General features: G+C 36.2%; 1 long non-coding RNA gene across 1 annotated transcript; it reads right to left on the reverse strand.

Annotated features, from left to right (window-relative positions):
- LOC110271822 lies at positions 752-3641 on the reverse strand. Its single transcript, XR_002362600.1, has 2 exons — positions 3589-3641; positions 752-950 (listed from the first exon to the last, which is right to left on the reverse strand). It is a non-coding gene; the product is annotated as an uncharacterized LOC110271822 (long non-coding RNA).

The following is an 8438-nucleotide window of genomic DNA, read 5'->3' on the forward strand; positions in this document are numbered from 1 at the left end:
GAGACTGAGAGTGACGAACTGGCGACGAGGGGAGAGACAAGGTGATGGTGAGGGGATGCCGGCGCCGAGCTCGTGAGAGTGAGAGGCTGTCCGATGCCGACGCCAAGCTTAAGAGAGCAGAGACAGAGAGACGAAGGCACGAGGTTGGCTTTGGAAGTTAGGGTTCATTTCACTGAAAAAGGGGGGTGGGGTGGGTCTGAAACTGAAACGACATCATTTCAGGGGAAAAAAAATAAAAAAAAATTAATAAACATGACCCGGACCGGGTTGGATTAACCAGCCGGGTCACCGGGTTTGCATTAAACCCGTCGGGTTAAATCAGGTTCGACCGGGTCTGTTGCATAGACGGTTCAACGAGTGGCTCGACCCGATCAGGTAACCGGGTGACCGGGTTTCCGGTTGAACCGGCCGAGTCGAGCCGGGTTTGATAACTATGCTTGAGCTTGTCATGAAAGAATGCATACATGATATAAGGATGAGTTTCAAAAATATAGAGAAATATATGGAGTTGATTATCAAGTCTCAGGAAGAAGAACAAGCAAATTCCTTCCCAATAGATACAATGCAAGCTCCTGTAATACCCTCACTATCAGAATGTCATGCTTCCGGCTGCGCTACTCTGATAGCAAGAAGTATTACAACGACTTCATATACTTAATAATAAAATAGGAGCCTTTGACTCGAAATTGTATCACTGTTCTTTTTGAAAACCGGAAAAAGACTACTTTTTAAATAAAACAAGACAAGTATATACATGTACAAAACTTCTTACTCAAGTAACTTATACATATTACATACATACAAATCATACAACTCCTATCCCTCTTACATAACTTGCAAAGTTAAAGGCGAGGAAAACATAAATACTAAAACAATCCAAAATATCGTCTAAACAGAAAAGAAACAAGCTCTTCCAAACTTCGTCGTCCATAACCTGAAAAAGAAAAGACCTGTAGGGGAGTGAGAACATCGTCTTTGTTGGTTCTCACTATGGGGTTAGAGAACTACTATAATAGGATACGTGAAATAAAATAGTTACAGTGATTAATAATCGTCTTATGCATACTTTCAAAACCCGGTGATTTACCATTAAAATCTGAAATCTTTTCTGAAAGAGGAAACTATTATTTCTTCAAAAATTCAAAAGCCTTTCAAAAGGTTTTTCCTAGACAGTATGAATGACCAACCTGTTCCAAGCATAGGTTCATTAAGTCTATGCTGAACCAGTTTAGTTTTTCATACTTTTCTAACCAGAAACACCAACCAAACATGGCCTTCAGCCCACCTCATAATCAACCACGACCCTAGGCCCAAACAATCCAAACAACAACCAATCCACCACAATCCAACAGAGTTTTCGTTGCAAACACAAGTAAGAAAGCTCAAGCACAAACAAGCAGTTACTTCAAGTAGGACAATTAACTGTTAAACACAATTAATCACAAAGGCAAACCAAGTACAATATACACACTCAAATAATGTCACATAGATGCATATGATGAATGCCTGTCCTAGTAGCTGATGAGTCTCATCTGTCGGTTATAAAGCCAACCCGACAAGTCCTGGTAGCTAACCATTGGACTGTCCCTCTGTCGTGCATCCCCAACTCGAGTTATTCACAATCATAATCATAATCACACAACATCCACACTGGTGTTTACCCACGGGGGTGAGCTCATCCGGAACTTTCACAGTGTCCGGTCACACTTACGACATAGGGTCAGCAGAGTATCGAGTCTCAACCTGGAGCACGTGGTGGCTAGCCACTGCTTTTACCCAGGGAAACTCGTATCTTAGATAATTAGAAGTGCAACAATCACTTTATCATCTCAATAATCATCCATATTCATACTCAGCCATCAGGCTCATAACATATTCCACAATCAGCCATAATTCTTTATCATATACAGCCATTCCGACTCATAACATAATAGTACTTCCACCATCCAACATCATCAAACTCATAAAATCATCATTCAAGCCATAAATCACTTTTTCTCAAATCAATTAAGTTTGAAATCAAAAATCAATTCTTTCCAGCCTTGGCTTTAAAATTCCCATTCCTCAAATCATTTCAGGCTCATAAGCCACTTTTCCTCAAACGTAAATTCTCCTTTTTAAAACATGGTTACTGAGCACGTGGTGGCTAGCCACTTCTCCTCAAACGTAAATTCCCTTTTTTAAACTTCTACCTTTTTCTTAGCAACTGGCCCAGTTCTAATTTTTGAGGAAGCATGGCTGGTTTTTTTTAATCGAATTCTACTTTCGAAAGGAAAAAAGAGCTTTTTTCTTTTCATTCTGTAGTATAGAGAGCCACTTGCAGGATCCTCAAAAAGCGAAGGCCGAGCTGTAGGTCTTTTCTTTTCTACTGCCGTGCTGGAGCAATCAATCAAGACCTCCGCCGGAATCAGAACCGTTGATTCCAATTCATGATTCCAGTTCAGAAGGAATAGCTGTCAAAAAAGGCCACTCTCCATAACATCTTTCCAAACATTTCAGAAACCACACCAAATCAAAAGCCTTTTCCGAGGGATTCAAAATCATTCATTCTAAAACAGGATTTGGTAACAAAAGTTCCTCAGCAGAGCCTCAAGTCTTTAGGGGAGAATAACATATTCCATTTCATCAAATTTGTTTAAAATCTTTAAAACCTTAACTTTTGGATTTGAATAGATAAAAACAAAATTTAACCCAAACCCAATCGTGTAATTGATTACTCCGAACAAATTTTCAAAACCATTTCTTTCACTTAAACCAAAAATCACTTTCAATTGCCTGATAAAATCTGAAGCGTTTCCAATGACTCGGAGCAAAATTCAGAATTTAAAGAATATCTTAATCTTCCTTCTAAGACATCGAAAAAGGAAGTTTTATCAATCAAAATTCACCCTCCTTCAAGATCACTAAACTCTTCCAATTGAAATCCTAAAGTCAAATTTAGAAACATAAACCCTTTTCACATTTAAAACGGCTTAAAACATAAGTTTCTTCTAAATGTTTTGCACCCAAAAATATAATACCTTTCTTAGGAAATAAAGCGAAATCATAATTCTCTTTTCAATAAGTCATTTGAAAACACAATTCATCACTTTCATAAATAGTTCAATAAAATAGTACAAGTCTTGTACTCATGACTTTCCAAATAACATTTTGAATAAATCTCGAATTTCATAGAAATTTCGGCAGCATCTCCCCTAAAACTTGGACTCTGCCACCGTTTCTGGGTCCCAACCAAACCATTCCACAACCCTCTTCAACGGTTTTCAACACCAAATCAGTTCAAAATCAAGTTGTTTCCAAAAGTGCATCATTTTCAGATTTCAAGAACACTAATTCAAACTCAAATCAATTTCCAATAGGATAAACTCGATTTCAAAGCTTTTACAAAATAACTTTAAAGAAGCATTTCCAAAATAATTCGTTTCACAAAACCGAACAATAACCCAGCCAAACAAGCATTCATATTCATCCAAGACAACCAACAATATATAAGACTTATACAATCACTCAAAGATACATTTTCTCACATCAATATCCATATATAATAATTCCAATTCATAAAGTGTAATTTTCTGAAAAGGCCTCTACCTCGATAAGTGTAAACCATAACCCACACGCTTCACAGAAATCCCCTCATCTCGACTCGAATTTGACGACACCCAAAACCTCAGCTTTGATTGCTTTCTCAATAGCAAAAACAGCCTCAATCGCTACATGCAAAGCTCGGTTACTAATTCCTAACACATGGATATCTTTAAGACTTTAATACACATAGCAGTATACTAACGTGGAGGTTTTTGAAAGGTAAATACTTACTGTAATGACAAAATAAAGCAACGGCGTTCTCTGAACCGGCTTGACGGCAGTCCCGGCAGCCACCTCGAGCGGCAGCGGCGACCAGAACTCCGGCAACGATGAGTGTAACAAACATGCAACAACAATAAAGCTTTCGGAATCTCAAGAGAAATGAAACCCAAAACTTAAAACCTTACCAGTAGTTCTTTTTCTGGTGACGGCAGTGGGTTTCGGGTGGCAGAAGCTTCGATGGTTCAGTAGCAGCGGCGATGGCTCCCCGTCTTCTCTTCCGTTCACATCTCTTCTCTCTCAGATCAGATCGGTGGCGGACCTCCAGCAGCGGTGATGGAGCATGAGACGGCAGTGGCTGGGATCGTCAACAATGGCGGCAACGATGAGGCTTGCCGACGGTGATGTGCTGGTGGCGCTGGCTTCCCTCGGCGGCGACGGCACGCACACAACAGCGGCGCGAGTCCTTCTCCCTCTTCGAGTCTCTCTTTGTCCGATCTCTCTCCTCTGGCGTGGGTGGTTGGCGCGACGGCAAGTTGGGTGGCAGTGAGGCACAGTTGGCCAATTTTAAAAATTATTTTCAATAAAATGTTCAAATCCAAGAATTAGAGATAATATAATTAATTTTATTTTTCAAAACATCAGTATTAAAATTTAAAATATTAATTATTTAGTCCAAATCATATAAAATTCTTATTTTTTTCATAACTACTAACGTTATAATTTAAATATAGAAAATAACTTGATAATTATGAAATTAAGTAAAATCTTTATTTTAATTGTCAAAACTTGATTTATTTATTCTCAATGAAATAATTTCTGAAAATAAATCTCTAGTAAATAAATAAATTTAAAATCAGCTCATAACAAGATTTTTCAAAAGTTCTGAGTCTTACAGCTCCTATGGAAGAAAGTGAGGAAATTAATAAAAGGAGTTCATATTCCAGTGAATTAGAGAACTCTCCACCCTCACACATGGAAGAAGAGGAAGATGCACAAACAAAGGAGGTTATAAAGGATGAAAACAATTATAGGAATCTACACTCCAATGAAGCAGAGAGTGGCATAGAGGGTGAGTTTATTGAACCACCAATTCAAGAAGTTCTTGATGAAGGGTACACTCCAACCATCACACAACACCTAAATTTTGAAATCAAAGAAGTGAAGGCAACTAAGAAAAGCACTGAAAAGGGGATTGTGACCAAGAAACAAAAGAAAATATCCATGAAATAGAGAAGGTCAGCAAAAAGTAATCCAACCTCTACCCCAACAAGCAAGGTGAATCAAGCTAATAAAAGAAAGCTTGTTAGGAGGAATTTATATCAGGGGAACTAATTTTCTCATCTTCTCCCTTGGAGTAATTTCTTTTAACCAACTGGAAGAAAAGGAAGAAAATTCAAGAACAACTGTCAAGCTAGCAACGTTAAAGAAGTGCTTGTTGGGAGGCAACCCAACGTTTGGTATTTTCTTTTCATTCTCCTTTTTGTTTTGCTTAAGATTGTGTATCTGTTCATGGATAAAGTTTTGTGCTACACCAAATTTGCATCCCACTGGGTACTTGACCTAGTTTTACATAGATTGTATCACACTAAGTCTGGTGTCCTCACACCAAGTTTGGTGTTGCCACAATCACCATGCAACACATTATCAATCTAGCTATTTTATACTATTCTAGTTTTCCTTGAGTTTTATTTTAATTTGATTAATTTATTTTGAATAAGGCCTCTGCATTGCTTGATTTTCTTTCACTCGCTAGTCCTATTTACTCTTATTTTCATCACCATTATTTCTCTTTCTTTGTTGCTTAAGGACAAGCAACCATTCTAAGTTTGGTGTTGGAAGCTATGCTCTACATAGCTTAAAAGGGAATAAAGAAGAAGATGATGAAGAGAAAGGCAGAGAGATCTAAGGTTGTTTGCTTCCTTTTTAATTATATGCATGTGTGTTCTTCCTTTTAGATAAGCATAATATAATTTCAAATTATAACATATTGTCTTTACATCATGATTATCATCTTGAAATTTGTGAGTCAAAGCAATTAAGTATCATGATCATCAACAAACAAGGTAATTAAAGAAGAAGCTAGTATGAGCATATGAGTATTGGAAGACTAGCATGACTATTTTTGCTCAACCACATTTGAATTCTATTTGATTGAAATTTTTATCTAGAACACGTTATAAAATCTTTGAAATTTTGAAAACCTTGAAGAAGCTTGTCAATTAATGATCAAGTAAAGAAAAAAAAAAGAGAAAAGAAAGGGGAAAATGTGAAAGTTGAAGGCTCTGAGTACCAATGACAACTCATTAGTCAAGTACTTGTGGTGTTTATGTACCAAGCAAAAAGCTTGAAAATAAAACACTTAGAGTCAAGGCTAGGCTCAAGTGCAAATTACTCCCTCAAAGCTCAAGGCTCTGAGCATCAATGATTAGAGAGTAAAGAAAAGAAACAAAAGCAAAGCTTAAAGAGTTCTCTAGTTATATGCTTGTGGTGCTTATGTATCAGGTGGTAATACTTGAAAACAAAGCATTTAGAGTCGAAGTTATAAAAACAAATAGTGTAAAGCATCCAAGAAGCTAAGAAAAGAAACAAATGAAAATCTTTTTTCAAGGAAGGAATATAAGAAAAGATTTCATAAAGTGATCAAGATAAAATCATCAATCATTTGAAATTCTTTTGTGAGTGTTACATGCCTAGTTAACCATCCAACCATAAATAATAAAATTGCTATTCTTCTCACCTTATATTGTCAATTTATATTGCATGATTCTTTGTTTGCCTGAGGACAAGCAAAGTTTAAGTTTGGTGTTGTGATGCGTGCGCATCACGTTGTGCTTTTCTATGCTTTTTCATATACGAAATAAACGTATAATGCTTAATTATCGAGAGTTTTAGTGTTTAAATTGAATATTGATTTTATTCTTTTTATTTCACAATTCATGCAGGGAAATTTGGGAAAAGGGAAGCAAAAGCACAAGGAGGAATCAAGAATTGAAGACAAGTACAAAGAGAATTTATAGATGCTGTCAACCCTGACCCCTTCACACTCCAATAAGCATAACTTGAGCTATAGAGGTTCAATTGACTCGGTTATAACGGCATTGGAAAGCCAACTTCTAGAGCTTTCTAAAGATATATCCCAAGTTAGGCGTCAGATGAAGAAAAAATGCTCCTATACGTGCTACCTTGGTGGCGCCTAACTTGGGATTTTCCAAGTTCGGTTCCAAGATCACAGAAAAGCTCTAAACCATGCTGCTTTAGTGGCGCCTAACTTGGAAAATTCCAAGTTAGGCGCCAACCTTGAAGAATGCAATGGTCCCCACGCTAATAATGATGCATTCAAAGATTTAGTTTTATTTTGATTAAAACTTTTATTTTATTTACAAATAGGAAAAGATATTATTTAGTTTTAAAAATATATTTTACATTAATTAAGATTAGATATAAAAGGAGAAGTGATCTTGACCTAGGCTCGGCTCCAAATTTTCATTCCACACTTTCATACTTTTCTCTACTAGGGTTTATTTTCTCCATGAGGAACTAAGCCTCCATTGTTAAGGTTAGAAGCTCTGTTTATTCTATGGATTGATACTATTAATATTCTATTTTAATTAATGTATTGATTTTAATTTCAAGAATTTGTTTTCGTTCTTCATCTTAAGGATTTGGGTAGATCGGAAAAATAACCCCTATTCTAATTGAGTTCTTGTAAACCTTAGAAAAGCAATTTACTTGAACAACAGCTTGAAAATAAATTCTCTTAAACCACTAATTTATCTGGACTTAACGGGATACATGACATATAATCCTCTTATATTTGGATAATTAGGGTTTCTGTGGCTAATAAACTAAAACTGAACTTCACCTTCTAATTGAAATTAAGTGACCAAGGAATTGGCGGTTAACTAGATTAAAGGAGACTAAATTGCTAAGGAATTAGGGTTTAGTCACTTATAGTTTGCCATGAATTGAGTCTTGTATGATTAAAATAGTTGGTAAGAAATAGAAATCCAGAAGATAAACAACTCCGAAACCTTAACTGTTTTCTCCCATATTCTTCTCATCAATTTATTGTTTGCCTTTAATTCTCTAAATTTACTATTTAATGCTATTGAACTCTCAACACCATTTTCTGCTTGTCTGACTAAGTCAATCACTCAAACATTGTTGCTTGATCTATCAATCCTCGTGGGATCGATCCTCACTCACCTAAGGTATTACTTGGTATGACCCAGTGCACTTGCCGGTTAGTTTGTGGACTTTAAATTCCACACCAGTAGGCTTAGAAGAAAGAACACAATTAGTACAAAATAGTTTTTTTTTATCAGATTTAGTAGAATAGAATATAGATGGATTAAGTGAACAAGCCATTTTGGATCAAATGTGTAATCTGACTATGGCGCCAACTGCTTATAAGATGAGAAAAGCTTCCAATAAAAAGGCAGCAATCATATTAACCCAAGGGTTTACAGGACAATTAAAAGGATGGTGGGATAATTTTCTCAGTATCTAAGAAAAAATTAATTATTAATAGCATTAAACAAGAAGATCAGTCACAAGATGCTACATCCACATTAATTTATACCATTATTAAAAACTTTGTAGGAGATCTAAGTACTTTCAAAGATAGGATA

The sequence above is a fragment of the Arachis ipaensis genome, chromosome B05 (genome assembly GCF_000816755.2).
Source record: "Arachis ipaensis cultivar K30076 chromosome B05, Araip1.1, whole genome shotgun sequence".
Taxonomy (NCBI): Eukaryota; Viridiplantae; Streptophyta; class Magnoliopsida; order Fabales; family Fabaceae; genus Arachis; species Arachis ipaensis.